This window comes from Apteryx mantelli, chromosome 2 (genome assembly GCF_036417845.1).
Source record: "Apteryx mantelli isolate bAptMan1 chromosome 2, bAptMan1.hap1, whole genome shotgun sequence".
NCBI classification, from domain to species: domain Eukaryota; kingdom Metazoa; phylum Chordata; class Aves; order Apterygiformes; family Apterygidae; genus Apteryx; species Apteryx mantelli.
Window position 1 is genome coordinate 44,836,203 of NC_089979.1, and position 23,190 is coordinate 44,859,392.

Here is a 23,190-nt window from a genome sequence, read left to right on the forward strand (position 1 = left end):
ACATCATATAAGCAGGCTTTTGTGTGAATCACCTGTAAGAAAGGCAAGGTGGAAACATCAGAGAAATTACCTCTTTACAAGAATCTATTGATCACTTTAAATCAAAGAAGTATGTTTGACATAAGATTACCTGCCAGTTTGAACATTAGGTACACTATGTTATAGCCTGGGGCAGTTGTAAGTCTGACAAAGGGATTGTAAATAAAGCATGCAGCTGCTAGCGCCTCTGGCTTGGGATCAACCAAGGCTCAAGTCCAAGGCATAGGTAAACTTAAAATAATTTAACCCTTTTTTACCAGGACATTGTGAATTAAAACCAAGAATTAAAGAATTGTGACTAAACAACTTGTTGTATGTTTAAATCGGGATGCCAATTACAAAATATGCATAGTTGGATATGTCTACAAATCAAGACTGTTATAAATAAAATAAATTTTGGAAAATACTTTTGTCCCCAGGCAGTAGATCACATCTCTAAACTACTTCTAAGAACTTTTAAAACCTTTTTTAAAGATGCATTTCTGAATAATGCAATGATGATATTTAAAAAAAAATGGCAGGGACTTTATAAATTATGAAATTTGAATAAACTTCAATTGACATACAAAGTTTTATCTCTTACATATGTAAATCAACAGCTGAAAAACTTTGAAGGGAAGAGGTAAGTATTGCATGTAAAATATTTGTTTCTTTTGATTGAAAACTCACACCCAGTCTTAGGAACCTATAGGTAATTAACTTTACTCAAATAAGTAGTCATATTGATTTCAATGAGATCATCTACCAGGGAAGTTGCTTACACATATATTGACAGAAATGGGTCCAAAATGATTTACACTGACAAATGGAGTTTTGTCATATATTGTATTTCTTACTGAATGATGGCAGCTTAAGCTTGTCTATACTAAATTTGTTGTAGCCTACAGCTCATTTTTAGATGTGAAAACAAACCTCGTATAATTTGTTTATTAGATTATGTTGTCATTTTAACATGTGTTGACATTACTAAGCATTTAACTCGTTAATTCACAGAGATTCAGATGCACTTGAATTTTAGTAAAATGACCTGTGGGTGATATGTGCTCCTAGTTAAAGTTCAGCTGTTTACGGTAGCTGTGTTTCTTCCTGAGGCACCAATTCAAACAGCTTATATGTACCGCTTTTTACTTACAGAAATGGTGACTGTTGTCGTGTTTTTGTGAAAAGTGGGGATCTGTTATTGTCAATGAGAAAAGAACAAAGCAATTTTTTTAAGGAAACTGATCTTCTGGATGTTCAGAACACATAATACAGATATGATAGTTGAATTTAGATACTGTGCGTATGGTGAACATTGTTGGACTTTAAGGATAATAAATGCAGAATCATTTTAGCAGAGCACAAGTGTTTTTCTTTAAAGGATTCTATCCATTTAATCTAGAAAATATTGATTTCAAACTTCATTGAAGCCTGATATACTTATCACTATTTAATATTATACTACAGCACAGTAAAAAAAGCTTTTTTATTTATGATCATGTGAATACCTCTGTTATGATACTTACTGAGCTGCTATCTTTGAAAGCTTCTTCATTTTTTAAATTCTCCGGTGTCAAATTTCAAAATCATTTGACTATGAGGTAGTGAAGGGAATGCTTCCTATAAATCATTTCATGTGAAGCACTTGTTCTAATGATCAGTTTAACTCCATGATATCTTAAATTGGTAACTAAATGTGCCTATGTACCTGAAGCCATATATTTATGGAAAAGTAGAAAAACAACATATGTATGGATGTGTGTGTGTGCATATGCACACACAAGCACAAACCCGTGCACACCCATACATGCGCATACTCAGGGTCAAATATTTAAATTAAAACCTATGTACATATATCTTTTAGGAAAATGGTCAACAAAGAACAAAGGAAAAATGTCTTTGTCTTAAATCACTTATTTTTCTGAGGGAGCTGGCAGCGTATAGTTATGGTTTATCTTGGTCTAAGGAAAGATTGCCATCTGTTGGATGACCTTGGAAAAGAATGGCTTTTTGCTATGCATCTACTCTGTAATTCATGAAGAATCATAATGAAATAGAAGATTTTCAGTTTAAATTGTATACATTATGATTGTGCCATCTTAGAAGATCTTTTCAAAACTGTGATCCTAAATTTAGATTGACTTACATTTCAAAATATGAAGGCAATAAGTGTTTGTTTTAGAATGAACTAAATACAGAATGTCTGTATATACAGTAGGATTTGGTAGCAGTTTAAATGTTCGCTCAATATTGAACCCAAGTTTCTTTAAGTTTACTAAAATACATTGAAAGAGACTTAAGACAGCTGTTAATATATTTGTGGCATATTTTCCTGTCAAGATTTGGGAACTGAAAGAAGCTCTTCTCCTGAAAACAGTATTTGTCTAGCTCTTACAGGGGGGTTGCATTGCATTACATTTAAAACAAAAATATCACTCAGCTTGGGTTTAAAATGTAATGCTTTTTTTATCTTTCAGCCCAAGAACTTGCCAGTCAAGATGAAAAACTTCTTCTAATGGAATCCAGCTTGAAAGCAGCTCAAGAGCAGCTAAGTGAGCAAATAGCAGAAACAGTTCGCCAAGAACAGAACAGTAGAAAATCACAGACACAGCTGAAGACCCTGAGAGAACGTATTATAGCTTCTGAAGAAGAAATTAGTGATTACAAGTGAGTTACTGCTTTTTTAGTATTTGAGAAACAGAAGACATTAAAGTTAACAGTAAATCCTTTTAATATGTATTGTAATAAACAATTATCTCAGGTAATATATAGTGTAAATGTGTAGATATAGTGTAAATGTGTTCTATAACTCTAGTGAATAAACTGTTAAATCTAAATGATTGATTTTTGTACACTGTAAAATATTTTGAGCACTTAAAAATTTTGGATGTTGGAAAAATACTATTATTAGTGATCTATTTTACTGTAGAAATTAAAAAGATTCTCTAGTGTTCCAGTAAAATAATATATGGAATTTATTTATTACCTATATATTAATGGTATTCTCATCTTCCTCTTTTTAGAGACCAAAGGTTACATATGGGTCTTATTGTCTTTCTTTTTTGTTAAAGAGGCTGCTTCTAAGCAAGACACTACCAAATTAAAGGAAATTTGGTGTTTGAACTTTTAGCCACAACAGCAAGGCACATATGAGGTTGCTAACATAAACTAGAAGAAAAAATGCATACTGTACTTCAGAAAAGTTTACACTGATAAAAGTACCTCTGTTCTTATGAGACCAATTTAGTGTCTATTTGATTAAATATTAACTCTGCAAATTTAATTAAAAAGTGCTAACCTTCAACAACTGTGTTTTTAGATAAATTAGCAAACTTTTAACGTATTTTTATATTGAGCCACAAACTGATTCATTATTCCTATTTTTTAAGATTTAGAGTATGGTAAAAATGACTCACTTCAGTTGATTCTTTTTGCCTTATTGTATGTAAACAGTTACTTTTTCCTTACTCAAGTTAAGTTATTTTACTCAGTCACTAAATATACGGATAGAATTTCAAGCTGTTTTGTAATGTCACAGAACACAGATGAGTACTTTATGCAAGATAGCTTGGCTGCAAAAAGAAGTCTGTTCGTTTGGTGATGGACTGAACATTTAAAGCTAAATGTTTATCTTAGATTTGTGGCAAGCATCAAAGACTGTATCAACAAATCTCCTCTGAGAGCAGGTTTGTTAAGTTTAGAGGCAATAAACATCATGCTTCTAAAATCAAAATATGATAATGTTATAATTTGTATGCTCAGTGTAAGTGACTTTTGCACTCAAACTTCAGCCTTTCTGTAGTTCAAATGTTTTAAGTTAATTTATCTGCTGAAGACTGGGAAAAGCTCCATGGAAAAAACATTGTGTTCAGTAATATGTCTTCATTTCTTTAAATAAAATAGCTTGGTGGTTTTCAACCTGTAGTTATTTCTCTAAAGACATTACTAGTACTCCTCTAGGGAGAGTAGTGTCACTGATTTGCTTTCCTAACCTAACTTGAATCTTTTGCCACAATAGGTTTTCTTAACCATTTTCAAGAGATTCCTCTCAGTTGCCAAAACCCCATGTTATGCCAATCTCTGTAGATGCTTCTTTGAGAGTAAAAAGGTTACAAACTTCTGAGACTACTGGTTGTGAGTAACTTAGTGTGAGATATCGGTAGAAGGAGGGGATTGAAACTCCCAGCTGTGTCTGATCGACTGTGTGGTGAAACACAACTTCTGAGAGAGCAGGAATTTCTCGACGGTTGAGTGAAATGAGTTTTACTAATGTTAAAATAGAAGGCCAAATTATAATCACTGGAACACTTTCAGGGAGACTTTATTACAATTTTATATTGTACATTCTGTGAACAAATCAAAACTTGAACCGAGTCTGTTAACATTAATTATTAACTAACCTACCCTTTTCTATGCTGTTTTCTATAGTAGTTCAGAGTTTAAAAGTTTGTTACATTAGTACACAAGCATAATAAGCTTTGGCTTAGAGTAATCTTTTGTTAGCTCTATAGATTATCTCAATAATTTTTTTCTCGACTCTTAGGTTAAATTTCAACCTTATATTTGTGACATCATTGCTTTTAAAAAGTATTATATCTCATTATGGCAGGAGTAGAGTCAGAGAAGTTTTTGTTGAATCTGGAAAAATTAAAGCTACAGTTAAAACAATAGTTATAATAAAGTCAAGCTGATAAAGTTAAAAACTAAACAAAAATTCAAAGAGTTTATATTTTGAAGTTCCCCGTTAAAATAAAATTTTACTGTAGACCTGAAAAACAGCCCTGCTGTTCAAGTCGGTTTCTCCTGCGTTCTGTTCCTTGGGAGACAGCAAGAACAATGGCTCTCTTTCCCCTGGGTCCTCTGGGACTGGGGGTGTCACAGAGGTTATGTTCAGCCTCTATGAAGGGTACTGCACATCTTGTAAAGTAGCATCCCTTCGGTGCTGACTTATTCAAAGTCATGCAGTCCTGGAGTTTACCTACCTTCCTGCTTAGTGAATATGGCAAAAGTAGCTGGTATCAAGGCGAGAGCATAGGACCATAGGAAGAAAAATGCAGTGCAGCATAAATTGGTGCATTAAAACTACACAGAGAGCTAATATTCTGCTATAGCTGTTGTGGTGCCTTTGAGGGGAAAAGTCCATTTCTGTATGCTTTTATTTCCTTGTTGTAAAAACGTGCGTTAAAAGTTATTTTTCCTGGAAGTGGTAAAAAAAGGAAATGATTGAATAGGATTTAAAAATAATAAAAGGTCCATTATTTTCATCAGTTTACCAGAGTAAAAATAAGGAACAGTAAAAAAATTTTCTGCTAATTTCATTGGATGCCCAGAATATATATGTTTCAGAGAAAAAACAACTGAAAGTTTTAAGAAGTCAAAAGCTTTTGTTTTTCTTTATATTTATTCTGAATGAAATAAACCTAAAGTAACACCCACCCCCCCACACACCCCCTCCACCCCATATAAGCCTGTTACACTTGAAAGATTTGTTCGGAATGTCCAGTGGGAACCTGGAAATCGTAATAATTTGTAGTATCGATTGTGTGAAGTTATGCAGCTGGGGCCTCTAGTGAATAGACAGGAATAGACATTTTATTGATTAACTTTTACAGTCATATTTTCAAGACTCTGCTGCAACATAATTTTCACTTCCCAGCTTTGTGCTGCTGCATCATGAAACTTGGATTCTTCTCTCTTAACATTTACCCACTTGAGGGAAACAGTATGGACTTGTCTCTTTTAAGCTGTGCTCTGCAGAAATGCATAGTATTTGGCACAGTGAATTTTTCTAAATTTCCCCTCTGCTGTCACAATGAAATGAAAAATCTTCAGAAGTAATGTTAATAAGCATTACATAATAAGTTGAACCCTCCTCCCACCATGTACTAGAAGCTATTGTGTAATGGTTGCTAGCAATTTTTATCCTCCTTTGTATTTTTATTTTTATTTTTTAAGTGGCTAAGATTTTGGCAAAAGCAACACCCCTCCCCACACCCAAAAATTCCAGAAGTGCTTAAAGTAATTTACCCCATAATGAAATAGATATTTTTATAAGTTAGTGGAATTTTAAAAAGAAAGGAAGAAACTATTACACTGAAAATCTGAAGTGAATTACCAATAAAAAATGATCTTTTTTTCAGGAGTGACATTCTGCATTAACTAAGGTTACCTGTAAAAATACTGAGAGGCCAGGATTTCAGTGCAATTATTTAGCAATTATTTAAAAAATGTGCATGTATATATACTGAAGTCTCAAACAAGAAAATCTTAGAGATTATTATTTTGCACTTCTTAAACTAATAATTTCCAGAAAAAATATGGTATTGTGCCCCATCTAAAGAATTATTGCATGTTTGCTGTTTTTTTCAGTGTGGGATACATTCTACATTAGATGCCTAAGCCATTTCCCTTTCATACACATACACAATTACTTTAATACACTTGCAATGAAAATCCTAATCTGTTTCTCGTCATTTAATGAATGTTTATTATTAGCTACTTTACATGCTAACTTTCATTTTGACCATGCTTGTAACATAAGTTTAATAGTAATTTATACAAAATAGGTTGAATATTCACCAGCATCATCACTGGATCTAATATGATTTAAACCTCTTTCATCACATTATTTTTTCTTAAGTTATTTTAATATTAATATCTCGTAAGTATATAAATATTTAAGATATTGTGTCATGTCTGCTTTTGTCCTCCCTCTCTCATCAGAGTCAGCACTGTGTGCACTGCATGTTGCTACAACTGAGGCAGAAATACTCCCAGTCATTATGAAAGGTTCATCTTATATATCATGTTCTAGCCTAATATAGAAAAATTCCTATTTTCTCTTAAAGATTCAGAAAAAGTATAGAGAAATTTAAGGTAAGGATAATAGCATCAAAGAAATAGAGACAATAACAGCTTCTCAAGGTCCCAGTGTCCACTGGACTTGGAATAAGCTTCAGGCAGAAATACTCTCAATCAGTTGAAGAACAAGATAAATTGAAGAGTAGGTAAGTTTTCTTTTATGCAAGGAAAAAAATAGTTTTTTATCTAGTAAGCTGAGCAAAATAACCTCACATCTTAATGCCATTTTAGACCACAGTCTTGCAAATATTTATGAATATCAGTAGTCTTGTGAAGCCAATTACACTATGAAATTGTGAAAAGATGTTCACGTTTGCAAGACAGAAGATGACAATTGTCGTAATATTAAGTATTGATCATTATTTTATTTTATAGCTATGAAGCTTTCTTATAGAACTTTTGAATTATGATTTAAACATTACAGGAAATACATGAAGTGATTGTTTGTATTCTAATTCAGAGTGGAAATCCCCCAAAATGTTTTCTTCTGTGATTTAGTTAAAGAGGGGGAAAAAGGGCTTCCCTTTTCTGAATCTCTGTGGACATATTCAGATGAGGTCGAAAGTTGTAGTTCAGTAAGTTTATATGCTCTAGGTAGATAATCCACTAAATGCTCAGGACTAGATGAATAGTATGTTAACTTTATTGTTAGATTTAGTCTCCTTTTCCTTTTCTATTTTGAAATATCCATGTTAACGCTCCTTATTGCTGTTATAAGACTTTCATCATGAATTAAGCAATATAAACTTTACAATTTTTAAGAAGTTAAAAAACTTGAACAAATAAAAATGTTTATCTAAAATAAATAAGATGCCATCTAAGAGGGAAATGTCTCTTAGAGAGTGCAATTATTTACACTACACAAATTCAGGACTAGTTTTAGTTCTTCAATTGCATTGGAGTATTTTAAGGTTTACCATGACATAGCTGAAGATCAGGTGGCTCCATTATTTTATCTGTTTCTAAATGGCTGTATAAAACTACAGTTAAGAAAAAAAAAAAATGTTCATGAACCCGTAGTTTTCTGAATATTACTGGAAAAATGAAGATCAGAAGTAAGTGAAAATTTGTATTTATCATATTTCACAGTACTTCTGACACAAAATTAAATAATTTAATAAAATAATAATTAAAATGTATGAGAAGACTGTCCTGGTCATCATGTTATCCTGAAAACATTTGTGTCTTCCCAGACACCATAGTTACTATTGGGAAAAGCTGAATTGATTGTAATGGAAATCTACCTGACAGTAAGCATTTGCAGTGGCAGGAAAAATTATTTAAGAAAAGAGAATATAAAATTAAGAAAGACAGATTGACTCATAAGAGTAAAATACAAATAGTCTGAATCAGGATTGATTTCAACATAATGTGGTGGAGGAATCCCCATTTATTGATCAACTTTAAAGCCCATGCACAGCACTTAAAAAGATAAAGTAAGCAAGGTCAGATAATCAAAGCATTTAAATAGTAAAAACAGCAACTGCCACTGTAGACGGCTAAAATAAATCCATAATACAAATTGCTTTAGCAAAAAGTGGATGAGCAGCTGATCTTCCTATTGAACTTTTATACTGTTCAGTGACCACACTGGGAAAAGGATTGGGAGAAATGCCTTGAAGATCAATAATGAGGGAGATGTAGCAGGGATTCACTCTGAACATGAAAGAATTACAAGTATGAACCTACAGATCTTGAAGAAATGTCATCAAGAAAGGACTATTCTTTTAAAATATCATGCGTATTATATTAGCATGACATTAGTTGAAATTCTGTTATGTTCTTTGAGCATTGAAAGCTTATTAAATCAGATATTTAGTTATTGTAAAACACGAAAATAGGACAAAAAGAACTAATAATATTAGGGAAATTACTTATAGGAATTTAATAACTTCTGTCTGCCAAATAGTGAGACTTTCTAATATATTAATTAATACAGTATTCAGTTGATGATGGTACTTTCCAACATTATGTATTTCAAGAAGATATGTTGAAGAGAAGGGCTAAAATAGAAAGTTTTATCTCTTTTTGGATCCTAGTACTTTTTCTGACTTCAACGTGCATCTGTAATTAGTATGTTTAGTGTAGGTATTATTCTTGCAAACCTGTACTAAATAACAATTTCATAGACATTTTTAATGTTTTGTAGAAACTAGAATGATCTATTGCAAGTACTCAGAATTCCAATTCCTTCTAAACCTTTGTAGGCCTTTCATTATAAAGATGATGTTAAAAGTGTATTCTAGCTTTCATTTATACTTTATTTTTTCTGGCACTATTTGAAAAGCATTTATGTGAAAGTAGCTCATTGTTTCATACCTGTTGTGTTCATTCACAGTTTTATTATATCATTGCATGAGAAATACTGTATTTCTGTATGCATATTGCATCTTTTAAAAAGCAGAATCCTGCTTTTTTATTTTTGAATGTAATCTTTCCATTTCAGGTTCATTGCCTTAATTTATAAAAAAAAGAGTTACTGTCAAAAAATAATAATTCAAGGTTTGAAGGTATTTGTATATTGAACAATAAAAAGTAGAAGAATTAAAACCAAAGATATACAAAATAGTATATATTTTTTGTGATAAATAAGAAAGCATTCAAATATTCTTTGAAGGTGTTATTCAGCAACATATATTAGAGGAATTGAGTCCCAAAAGCATAAAGTTTGTTCGCTATAGTAACTATATAATATACTTTCTTGTAATGCATAGTTATTTTCAGCTAGTATTGGCTCCATATTTGCAATATGAATTGCTGATTACAGCAATTTCAATGGTAAAATTGTGAAATAATATTCATAGTTGTCAGAGAAAGGTCAGCTTATTTGCATTCATTAGGAACTTGGAGGGCTATACAGCATGCTTTTCCTTTGGGATGCTTACAGTTATTGATTTGTGTACAGCTATAGGAAAAATTAATTAGAATTATATTTCAATTAGCACTGGAGGCTGTATAATAATAATTATAGTAATAACAGCAAAGTTCTACATCAAAAAATAAGAGTCAGCAAATTAAATAATTGTCATTTTTCAAATTAAAATTGTTATATTTAACTTATTTAGAATAATCTCTTTTGAATGGCCTGAGGAAATCTTTTACAGAACTTTTGTTAAGACTCACCATACTTTTATTTGCACGAAAGTGCATAGGCTTTTACATTAATCTGACATAAAGTATTCATAACTTTTCCGTCTAGGACTGATCTTTAAAATGCTTATAAACCCAGAAAGCATTTAATCATATGCTTAACTTTCCTTATATAAGGAACTTTCCTCTTATAACATGCATGATTATTAATTTGAAACTTTTGTTTAAACATATGAATAATAAATGAGCTTATTTACATGATTACAGTGGTACTTTAGTTCTTAAAGACCTTTCAAGACCAAGAGCTATATAAAAAAGAATGGAAATGTGTTATAGTCATTGTTGTCTGCTAGCTCCTTAAGTCTGAAAAATGTGGGTAGTATCTTCAAAAAAGTTAAAACAGGAGCCATGCCAAAAATGTGGGACAAAGGAAAATTGTCAGGCTGAGACAACACTTTGTGGAAACAGAAAGAGAGGTGGAGAACTTCAGACTTACACATAGCAATGATGCTCAGATGGTATGCATTCATGTATTTGAAATCCTGCTAGTATTATATTGAGAAATACTGTACATGATTAGTGCATACTTCTGTGAACTTTTAACACTTCAGATGGATTAGAATGTCTTATTTTGATCATATCCATATTGTTCATTGTGATAAGATTAGGTCCTGAGTGATTAAAAAAAGTTTGGCTTATTTCCATTACATTCAAGCGTGTTTTAAGTAGAAAAATATAGCATGCAGTTTTCCATATTGTGCATATATAACACATGTTTGAGATTAATCAAATCCTAGTCACCTCTAATTAACCACAGGGAGCAATCCCAACATGGGACAGAGCCAGATGACAAAGAAGTGAAGCATATATTTAAAAGATGCAGCATATGAAGAAAAAAAAATAAGTTACGACTGCCTTAAGAATACTGAAAAAGTTTTTAAGCCTGTGGTTCTGCGGGTGTGATTCATACAAACTGTCAAGTAGCCTAGGTTTTGTTTTGATTTGTTTTTGTTTTTTTTTTAACTTGGACAACATTTCTAAAATTTTACACAGCCAATCTGTTGTATAGCTAAAAATAAAATATTTTTTTCTTAAGTTAATCTTTTCTCTTCACCCTCCCTGATTGCTAGATCAAAAAAAAAAAAAAAAAACCCCAACCCTTTGCCATTTCAGATCAGCAGTTTTTTTTAAACTTCATGTCAGTGTCTTTGTACATCAACCGGCTATGATTTACCTGAGTCCTTGCTATAGCAGTTCAAGAAAGGTAGTGATCAAGGACTCAGTCAAGGATGTACAGTGATGTAGGTTGTTTTCTGCAGGACTCTTTCCTCCTGTGTTGTTGAAGTAGGAAGCTGTATAGTTTGTTTAAGAAAAAAAATGGTTGTGTGAGGAAGACAGTTGAATACTGAGCTGGACAACTAGATATTTTCCTGGTGTCTCCCATAGAAGTCAGGCAAACTACCTCATCTAAACTTTTTTGAATACCCAGTCTTAGATTCTGTCATCTGATTTGTAGCAGTCTGAGCTTTCCCAGATAAAACTGAAGTCAATGATAATTTGCTTTGAACACCTGAAGATCTTTAAGGTCTTAAGAAATATTAACACAAAATGTGAGAAAACAGGGTTCAGTTCTGCCATTTGTCTGACAGGGGATTTGAGCCAATGTCATCCATGTTTCAGGGGAGGACAATAGTCCCTGAGCAAATATGAGTTTTTCTGTCTCTCTTTGATTTGATAAATGTTAAAATTGGCCATGCAAAGTGGAAATTTGGAAGAAAGACTGCGAGAGCAATCCATCTTAAAATAATATGGAATGATGTTGATTCAAATTACTTCAAAATGAAAGAGAAATTAAGCCATGTACTCATGGCTCACTCCCAAGTGAGCATTGTGATGACTGGGAAGAATGGGATTTCCCGTTGTGTTTTTGCTTTATGTGAGCCTCCTTATTTTCTTTCTGTTAACCCAATCCTCTAAATCTCTGTTTGCTTCAATGCTCTACCTGTAAAATGTTAACAAAACTATCTTCTCTTGTCACAGGATGCTGATATTTATGAAACACTCAGATACCATAGTGCTAACACTCAATGGCTATATTTATACTTTCTTTTTATTTGTGTCAGAGCCCTGTTTCTTAATTCAGATCATATGAACTGGCTCATATTGACATTGTCTGTAGGATGCAGACTCAGACGTAAATTTTCCTTGTGTTCCATGTTTTGCCACTGAATGGACTAGAAGTTTGCTCCAAGTTCTTGTTTTGGAGCTAACTAATGTGTGCAGTGTGGATGATTAGGGGATTTAAAATGAATTATGTGTGAATTAATTTAAAGGTTTGGAAACTCTCATAGAGAAGCTTATGAGATAATGAATAATTTTGTATTCACAGCAACACTTGAATATTGCACTATGAACACTGAGACAAAAATGAGGATAACATCAATGATGATAAACCAAAATACTGAATTATTTGCTCCATAAGTGGGCACAGCCATCAAGTAAGTTGAATGTTTTAAGAAAGTGGTAATAACAAGTGGTAATGAATAGCTACAAACCATGCAAATATGAATACATATATGAAGCAGAAATTAAGATTGCCTGGCATCCTTAATTCTGATGTATTGTGAATTCTGAAGGTTTGACTTTGCAATGATAATAGTTTTAAAGTAATTTTATGTAATCTCCTTTCTTCCTCCCCTTCCACCCCCTCCCCCCCCAAAAAAAGGAAACAGAAAACAGAGACATTACATCATGAAAATCCCCCTACTAGAATCATATTAAAACACCCAGATCATAGCCAGGACTGAAAAATTTACATAGAAAGACTTCTCCTGCAAAGACCCTGTAACTGGTAATTTTAGGCTGTTATTCTATTGTTTCTCTGAACCAGTCACTGCTATGGTAGTCTACTATACTGCTTCCACCCCATCTCTTAGTCTCAATTGTTTTACACAGGTATTTGCAGTCTGAGACTCGGCTCCCCAAGATTAGCATCTTGCACTCTTTGTATATTAAAAACCAAAATGTTTCCTTTTCTATGTTGTGTGAACATTGACAGTAGAATACAGATAACACAGAAGAGAGTCTGGTGCCAAGCACCACAGCATCAATGTTATCAAAAATTATGCATTGCCAGTTTATATCATAGTCTATTCACCTTTTGCTGGGACTGCTCTGCAAGAAAACTAGGCGCAAGAGCTGGAATCCGCCTCAGGGCCTGATCCCAAGTTGAGTAGATTTCAGGAGGTACCCAGCCCAAAAAGGAGTAAAACTGAATTAGCACCTTTCATCAGGACTCTTTGCAAAAAGAGCTACTGTAAAGGAATTCCTTACTTGTTGTAGGATGCTGTCTGACCTGAAGAGGAGCAGATTAAGTTTTGGCAACCAGTCACCTTCACTAGCAGGGATGTCATTTTCGTTGTGTATGTCAAGCTATACCTGTTGGCCACCTTATGCCAACCAAGATAATGTGTGCTACAACCACATAGGGTTATCTGAAAAATTCTCTTAATTGTTTTTCTTTTTTTTTCCCAAGTCAGAAGAAAGACAAGATAATTAAACGCCATAGCAAGACACCACCCTTTTCTAAGGCATCAGAACTTTTCAATAAAATGGATATTAGACTTCAAGGTAAACAGTCTTTCTTTCTCAGTACGCATGCACATGCTCACAAATATGCACACACACATATACACACACATTTATTAATCTCATTCTTGGAAATGACCATGTCATTTTCATAGGAACTTTCCTAGACAATTTGGGCTTGAGCAAAAACTCAGCAAGACAAATTTCAATCCAAGCAGATGAATTTTGGCAAAGTTCTAAGCAACTGAAATCTGTCTTATAATAGAAAACTTAATGGTAGGCAGCAAAATGATATACCATGATAGTACCATCCTGCCAATAGATGAAGACAGAGCAACTGAATTTCTTGATGATACCATCTCACTGAAGCTGATGAGAATATACAGAGGCTTTTTGGCTCACAGCACCAAGTGAAATTTTGAAAATAACAGGTAAAATCCTGATGGAACAAACTTAAACTGGACATAAATCCTAATATTCCCTTGTGTGTAATTTTCAGTGGTGTATTGCATGTTACTCCTTTAAGGATAAGAGTTATCAAGAGCTTGAAAAATTCAAGAGATTTTTTTTTTAAACTATGGAAACCATCTTGTTCTTTAATTATTTGAAAATTGTACTCATATTTATAAGACTTTAAATTGTTATCTATAATTATCATCAATAAAAGTTGTAACAGCACCTTCTTGTCAAAAAACAAGAGGTATTCAATTTGTTTTTTGGAGGTGGGTGGGTGATTTGTTTTTGTTTTGTTTTGTTTTTGCAAGGGTGGTTCTTCCTAAGAAGAGGCCACGGTTCTGTTTGATTTTAATTTTCAATCTGAAGTTAATTGATATTCAGTTCATTTGAGGTTCCCTTTAAGCTACATATTTTAGTTGTCAGAACTCACAGTGGCAATACATGTTCTGTTTCTGAGTCTGGTAGCCCCAGTGATTACATTGGGACCCTTCAAGCATCTGCTTTAAGTCCTCTGAAAACCACTAGAAGTTATCATTTAATATTTTCAGAATTTCTGGGGATCTGTTTTAACATCCTGTTTTGCAGAATATAGGTAGGTAGCTACTTGGCTTCCTGATTCTTCCAGGTCAGGGAAATTTTCATAGTCAGTTTGGAGTAGAAATTTTTATCATAGGATGTGATAATAGTAAGTCCACCCTTTCATTATGGATTTCTCAGGAGACTTCAATGTTCCGTGGTAGACAGTATTGTTAACTACTGTTAATAGGTCTGCAGTTCCTACCAAGTATGAATAGAATTTGAGTGGCTTCTTTGCAACTACAAAGCAAAAGTTGATCAGTGGATCTTATAACCAAAGAATTTCTTGTGCAAGGATACTCCTTTATACCACTGTGTATCTATATTTGGAATACTTTTGGAAAAGATCATAAGATTTGCCATATTACATCTGACCAAAGGTCTGGTTAAGCAAAAATTCTGACAGACAGATTTCTTAAAGGAAAAATATCTTTTTTTAATTTTTATTTTAAAATATTACTCTTCACTTCTGATTATGTTTGACCACTGCTGCCGCAATGTTCATCTATCACTTACAATTCTGAATGAGAACCCCTTTTACCTGTATCCCTCACCCTAATGGACTCTTGACACTTGGCTAACAACGTTGATTGCCCATGTCTTGATACACCCATATCACAATAAATTTTCTTTTTTTTCATACTTGGAGAAAAAAATAGCAGTTCATAGTCCTTCAGCTTTGCCTGTTGCCAGATTTAGGTATGCTTACCAGAAGTTTTTTTAGTAGTAGTGGCTCACTGTGAAGTGATAAAGCCCATTTACTGCCCAAGCACTGAAAAGGGAGACCACAATAGCTCATAGTCACTACCTCACCTGTTCTCTTGCTTCAGGGAAAGCATTTTTAATATGGAAGCATATTTTACTGTGGCACCCTTCATGCCTCTAATATTTTTTGCTGAAAAAAGTGTGACTATTATTTTAATCAGAGCACATCTAGCAGGTATCTCATTGATCTGCCAGAGATCATTTGTTTTTTCCTCATTTTCCTCATGTTGTTTCAGTGCTTCTAAAAGTTTGCCTGTGCACTATGATCATTCAGAAGTTCTTTCCTGACATCTATATCTAGTATTTTTTGCTATTCATGGAATGTAAGTTTGAACATGTTTGCTATTCAACCTTTCCATTTGTGACAACTTTTTTTGTTTGTGTGACTATTGCATCACTGCACAGCGTAAGCAATATTTGTCATAATAGCTAAACCTACATTCACCATATTTCATAAGGACAGATTTACAGGCAGACTACATCAGTTGTTTACCAAAAGTGACATAGTATTTCCATATTACAGAGTGGTGTGTCACACAGGTACTGTGGTTGCCTAGGTTCTACAAGAAGTACAGTCACAGTATCTTACACTAATTAATACAGCTCGTAGAGAAATAATTAAACCTTTTCTGGTATCAAAGCTGACTTTTTAACAGAACTACAGTTTGTCATGTAGATGTTGACTTTGTGATATTTGGAGACATGCTATTTCTTCCTAGAGAATTCCAAAGTATGTTTTAAATTATATTGTTGTTCTTACAAGTTGTACAAATTATCTATGTCTTCAGAGGCTACGAAATATTCTAATAAGACTCAGCCAACCCCTGAAACATGCTTGTGAAGAGTTCCTGTTCCAGGTATGCTTAGGAACAGACATTTGGAATGCTTTCAGACATGATGATCAGTACTCCATTATAGCAGCTTCTAAAACAAATGCATAATTTGACAAAATTTTCCTGCCCCTCTAGAGAGTCTTTGGCAGTTGCCAGTGAGTAACAAAGAATATGAAATGCTTCTTTTCTTTACCATAACTTCTTTAAGAAACTTTTTCCCATATAGATCAAATGATTATTCTCTCATTCCAATACACCTGATGTTGTCCAGTGTGTGGGACTCTAAAGAGGAACTGAATACTCTGAGAAATGAGGTGAGTGGTTATATAAAGACATGCAGGTTGATAGTCAGATAATCCTGAGCTTGCACATACATGCTCTCTAACAGCCAGATCTACATGACTATAAGCATGTCAGGGAACTCATATTAGTTATGCAATAGGTAACTGTTTCTTTAGGCATGTTTGTTTAATAGCTATTAAGTATTTGCAGAGAAGTAACTTTCCATAGCTCTGCTCTGCTCTGTTCTGCTCTTCTCTTCTCTTCTCTTCTCTTCTCTTCTCTTCTCTTCTCTTCTCTTCTCCTTTTTTCTTTTCTGTTTGCATTTTCAGATACTGAGCTAAAACAATATATTGTAAGACAGAAAACACCTCAGTAAAACTATCATAAAACGTAGTTATCCAATTTTACAGAATAATTAAAAATATTCACTCATATACCTAATATTTGTTGTCTTTTACCAGCAGTTTATTATGTCACTGTAAGAAAAGAAAATGCAGTCACTGTCTGGTCTCTGATTAAGACAGTTCTTTATTATTAAAATAGTTTAATGAGGAAGACATAACTCTTCCAGAAGAAGAATTGAGATATTTTATCTGATTACCCTGCCCCTCTTTGTTTGGGGAGAACAAGAAATTGATGCTGAACCCCACATTTAGGAACTGGTAAACCTTTAAACTTGTGGAAGAAGAAGTTTTGGAGATTATTTTGAAGTAGTCTTTGCCAGAAAAGCAAAGCTGATGGGAAATGTGAGATGAGCACACAATCTGTCAGAAAAAAATACTGAACAAAGTTCAGCTGTGTTCAGCTACAATCTTGCAGAATACAACCCAAGTTTGAAGTCCTATGGTATGTCTTTTGCCTATGTATTTAACTACCAAAACAGCACTTTGTTACAGAAGCTAACCAGAGTAACCTGGAAGTGACTCTGGCTTGAAGTTTTGTTTAAAAAGTCTAAAGAGAAGCTCTCTAGATTTATAGGGATCATAAGTCTGAATTGAATTCCTTATCTTTTAGCTTCTTCTTCAGATCTTTAATGCCCCCCATACTGTCCAAAAAAGAATGTTTTTCTACAACAAGCCATGCTGAATTTTATGGCCATCCAGACCTGCTTATCTTGCTTACTTGGGCTGCAAGGCTGTTTTAGGTGGAGAAGTAGCTTTTGTTAATGAAGAAGTAGATCATTTAATGTCTTGTTCTTATCCTATGCAAAGTCAGTAGAACATGGGGATAAAAAAAAAAAGTTTTCTAAATCTGTGAACTTAAGACGCTATGAGAGCAGCACATTTCCATGGAAAGTTAAAAAAAAAAAAAAGCAAGATTTTGTTTTATTTAGTCATGACTCTATGGAAATAACAACAATTGTTTCTAATACCAATCAACTGATGGTAGACATCAACACTCATAATTATAAAATACACCCTCCAGATCACATAACGCATAACAAATAGTATACAAACAGCTGGAAAAATCTTTTTCTTATTACTGCTGGAAAAGGGATTGTCATCATCCCTTTTCAAATTTGTACCAGATAGTATGTTGAAATCACAAATTTATAACTAGAAAAGTGAATTTTTTTAAGTTCCTAATTGTTATTCTACTCAGACTTTCTTTCAGAAAACTCTTCAAGAATGTGACAAATTAGTCTTTAAAACCCTCACTCCTGTAAAGTTCTCTGTCTGCCCAGTATGTAATGCTAATAGTTTTTAATGTTTAGTAATGTTCAAAAAAACAAAACAATGATATAAAAATTCCAAAAGAAAAATACTTACAGGAAGTATTATTTTTAGTTAAGGAAACAATAAGCTATCAGAGATTTGCAATTACATTCTTGAAATTATCGTTCTCATTTATGCTATCTTTTCTTCCGTCTGTAGAAAGAAAATTCTGGGGTGTATCAGGAAGAGTGTTGCCAGCAGGTCGAGGGAGGTTATTCTCCGCCTCTACTCAGCCCTGGGGAGGCCACATCTGGAGTACTGCATCCAGTTCTGGGCTCCCCAGTACAAGAGGGATGTGGCACTACTGGAGCAAGTCCAGCGAAGGGCTACAAAGATGATTAGGGGACTGGAACATCTCTCTTATGAGGAAAGGCTGAGAGAGCTTGGCCTGTTTAACTTGGAGAAGAGAAGGCTGAGAGGAGATCTTATCAATGTGTACAAGTATCTGAAGGGAGGGTGTCGAGAGGATGGGACCAGACTCTTCTCAGTGGTGCCGAGTGACAGGACGCGAGGCAACGGGCACAAACTGAAACACAGACACTTCCATCTGAACATGAGGAAAAACTTTTTCACTGTGAGGGTGACAGAGCACTGGAACAGGTTGCCCAGAGAGGTTGTGGAGTCTCCTTCTCTGGAGATATTCAAAACGCGCCTGGATGCAATCCTGTGCAATGTGCTGTAGGTGACCGTGCTTGAGCAGGGGGGTTGGACTAGATGATCTCCAGAGGTCCCTTCCAACCTCAGCGATTCTGTGATTCTGTGATTCTGTAATGCTTCAAGACGTTATATGATGTTTTCACTGGACTTTGTGTTTACCTTCAGTTTGGACTGAGACATACGGCTGCAGTATTTAATTCCTGACAATATTTCTGGGGAAAAAAAGCCACACATTTTAAAGAATGTGTGAATAATAATTGTGGTGGTAGTAACATCTAACTCTTATCTAGCACTTTACATTTAGACAGTTCACATTTCACAAAGAATATCTAATTTAATTTAATTTTACAAATTACTGTGATTTTATATATGTTTGTGGTTTTATATATAAGTGTATATACATATTTTATGCATTTTTTTAATAGAGATTTCAAAGCACTGGATATTGAAGAGTCTTGTCTTAGGTTTCAGCAAAAATATAAAAATTAATATTCATTTGATAAAAGCATGTGAAGAAGACCAAATACACAGTTAAGGAGCATGTGAACTCACAGTGGACAGCTACTCTGAGGTAACTCTCTGTGTGTATGGATGGAAAGTCAATGGGAAAAAAATGCAATGAGTTGCATTTTTTCTCAGTAAAAATGGAATAGGTTACCCCATGTGTACAATGGGATAAAAACATACAATCTGGCAACATTTGCATTCAGTTTTACTCCACGATAATTTCTTTGCCCATTCCTGAAATTTGAGTTAGATTCATTTTCTATTGTTAAGGCCAAATAAGCTGTAAGAAAACTAGTTCTGTCTCAGCCTCTCTCTCTTACAAATATATTTAGAGAAAGGAATGTCCTTTTGTTTATTTATTTATGTATTCTTACTTTTAACTTGACACAGCTGTATAAAAAATAATATAGTTTGATTGCTCATAATTTTCATCCCTGCAATTAATAAGGAGGGATGAAAGGGATTAAGATCAGTGGAACAATATAAGAAAATGTTTGTTTAAACTGCATACTTCTAGGATTTGGCAGGAATGAGAGCTTTTCCATCTAAATTATACCATGTAATCTAAACTGTTTTACTTTTTAAGCTTAAAAAGCATGAAAATCACATAGAAAAACTGGAAGAAGAGATTGGCCAGACACAGAAAAAACACTGCCATGTACAGGAGGAGCTTTTAGGAGAGCAGTCTTAGCTCGAAATTCTCCAGCTGGACTGTGCTGCAGTGGAAAAACTGATAAAATACCACAGTACTCAGGTAATAGCCTTGGTACAATAAATGAAATGGAAACTTAGTGTTTGAAGTAATACAGTGAATGTTCTTAGAGGATTTTTCCACTGGATAAAGAAATATGATTTAAATAACATTTACTGTAAAATTCACTTTCAATATGAACAACAGAAACACTGCTGTAAATATCTAGGGTCAATATAAAAAAACATTCCTTCTTTTTAAAATGGTGTTGTGGTGGGATTCATCTTAGATAATTTTAGGTGTCTACAGTATAGATGGGAATATTTGAGGTAGGTATCTAAATTCCCATTTTAGTCATTGGAGACTTAATCAATTTCATGACTGGAATTTAGGACTGAATAAATATTTGGCTGATCAAATGTTAGAGTCTATTTTCAGATGGGCTGAAAATCTCTCCAGATTCCAATGATCATATGACCAGAACTCCAATGAACATAATGGAAGTTGAAGCATTCACACATAATCATCTAAACACGGACAATGAAATTTAAGTAAGAATAATTCAATCTGATGAGTTAGTTATTACAACAATTCATACAGAATTATTTTATTTATCTATTTTTATTATTCATAAGTGTACTAGGTATTTTACAGGCATAAAAAGAAGCCTGGTCCTTGCTCTGAACAATGTACAATATACATAAAGATGAGGTGTAAAAAGGGAATGAGTTATGGGAGAGAGAAGGAAAAGTTAAAATAATACCTGTTTTCCCCTATGTATGAGTAGTAGGTTTGTTGTGTTTTTTTTTTTTTTTTAACTTTTTTCTATTATTTATACTTCAGGTGCTTTGTTCTTTTATTTGATAGAAAAAAAAAGACTAAGAGAATGTGAGTAGATGAGAAAGTGGGAAAACCATGAGAATTAGAGAATGACTGAAGAGAAGGAAATATGATAGAAATTGAAGGCTAAAAAGATACAAAAGAGGAAAATGGTACTTAAAAATGTTAAATGAGAAGCACACTGACTTGAGGGAATAAGGTCTGTCAAAAATACATTTGGAGAATCTGAAAGATGCTGGGAGAGAGCAGTTGATTAATCAACATGTAGATGAGATAAGTCCACAGTCTGTGTCTCAAAGATGTCTGATGATACCCAGACAATGCTACAGTGCTCTCTGCTGTGGGAGCCAGAGCCAGTACACGCTTCAGAGTCTGGACTGTAAAGGACACCTCAGAGCTTTCTTTTTCCTTTCCCTTATGGCAGCTTCTGAATCACTGATATTCCCAAGTGCTTTGTGAAGATAAAGTAGAGACAATGTGAAAGCTGGAAGTTTTGAGTTGCCTCCTATTCTGCCACTTCTTGTGCAAGGGAAGTCACCATCGCTAGTCTAAAGCATAAGTCTCTGACGTTTCCATGTCTGTGGGGATCTTGAGCTTCAGACTAATACTCTTTCCCACTCTACTGTAATCAGAAGGGGACCAATGGTGACAGGATTGTCTGCTGTATTATTTCACTACAGCATTGTGTTAATTTTGGAGCTTGACTGAGCCTTATACAGAATATAAAATGTTTATGCAACTGAAATTTGTTATCACTTGTGGGCTGTGTAGTAACAAAGTGTTTCCATATCATATCTTTGAACCTTCAGTAAAAAAATGAGATGCCAGTTGAAGAAGATAAACTAAAGTTCTATTTTGTCAAGGATTCATTGCATAAAAGTCCTCTGGCTATATTAATGAAGAAAAACTGCACAAGATTTGGGTGCATGCTATTTTTCACTTAGTTTTATGACTAAAAACTGTTACACTTCCAGTACTTTTAACATATAATGTTATTAGGGTAAAAAGAAATTTCTAATAAATTCATAGTTAATTTCTTTAATAAGTATGAAAGTTTGTTGTTTTTTTTAATAAATAAGGTGATTGAAGGGTATACAAAGATTTCATGTAAAAAAAGTATGCAATGAAAATCAAACAATTGGATACGATGGTTATTCATGATAAAGATAGGATTATGAATATATCATAACACAGATTGCTTTATGAATGTTGATTCTTCCCCAATAAAGACAAATTGCTACTGAGAACAACTGGTTCCATTAAGCTTCTTAACTAATCATTTCCCATTTTCTGAATCAAAGTATCTTAGAAAAGTACACTGAAGGTTTCATCTTTCTGAAGATTATCAGCTTTACTTAGGCAGAGTTCATTAGAAAGAATTCTACATTGAAATATGGTAACATTTTTAGCCTACTTTAATGCCATCATGCGAATCTTCAACTACCGGACATAAAACTGCTTAATTCTGCAGATATTAATGGATTCATATACCATAAAGCCAGAAGAAACACTGTAATCTAGTCTGCTGTGTGACACAATGCAGGCGACAGGACTTCACTGAAATAAGTAATACTTCAGTAATTGTGATTGAAATAGAGCATGTTGAAATAGAGCATATATTTTTAATCCATTCTTGACTTTAGATATCTAGTGGAAGAGAATTAAAGGCAATCTTGTACAAGGTGTCCCAATACTTGATAATCTACCTTTTAAAATCATGCACTATGTTGATTCTATATCATTTTTGTTTCTTACTCAAATTGTAGTATGAAGTCAAATACACAGCAAAAGTATATTATATTAATATTATCATCTTTATCAATAACCTTTGAAATATCATAAAACAAAGACAGCAGATAGTTTGACAAGACATGTTTGCCATAAATCCACAGTAATTTGCATTGATTATATTAATATACATTTGTTCTCTGTAAATAAAATTAATGCAAATTACTGTGGATTTGTGTTATCAGCTGTTCTGATAGTTTCACTGGAATAGATGTGTAACTGCCCTGCCTGAATTGTTTAAATCATCATGTTAACCCCAGGAAAGCATTAAAAGAATTTTAATTTCTACTATCTTAGAACTCCTCAAGTTTTCCAAAACCAAACACTGTAGTAATGGTCTAGAAAATTTTTCAAGTAACACTTCAAAACTCTTAGGTACCTAGGCCTGTCAATTAAAATATATCTATGCTTCTATGTTTGCAATAACTTTTGTCCTAAACAAAGATAATGTGTACTCTCCTGTTACTCTTTATTCTGTAAATTTCTTTCTCTCTTGTGTTTTTAGGGAATCTAATATAACATT

General features: G+C 33.6%; 1 long non-coding RNA gene across 1 annotated transcript; it reads left to right on the forward strand.

Annotated features, from left to right (window-relative positions):
* The first annotated feature begins 2,484 nt into the window (after positions 1–2,484).
* Positions 2,485–14,134, forward strand: LOC106484614 (uncharacterized). The gene is made up of 4 exons (XR_001292596.2): positions 2,485–2,685; positions 12,359–12,467; positions 13,505–13,599; positions 13,880–14,134. It is a non-coding gene; the product is annotated as an uncharacterized lncRNA (long non-coding RNA).
* Positions 14,135–23,190: the final 9,056 nt, after the last annotated feature.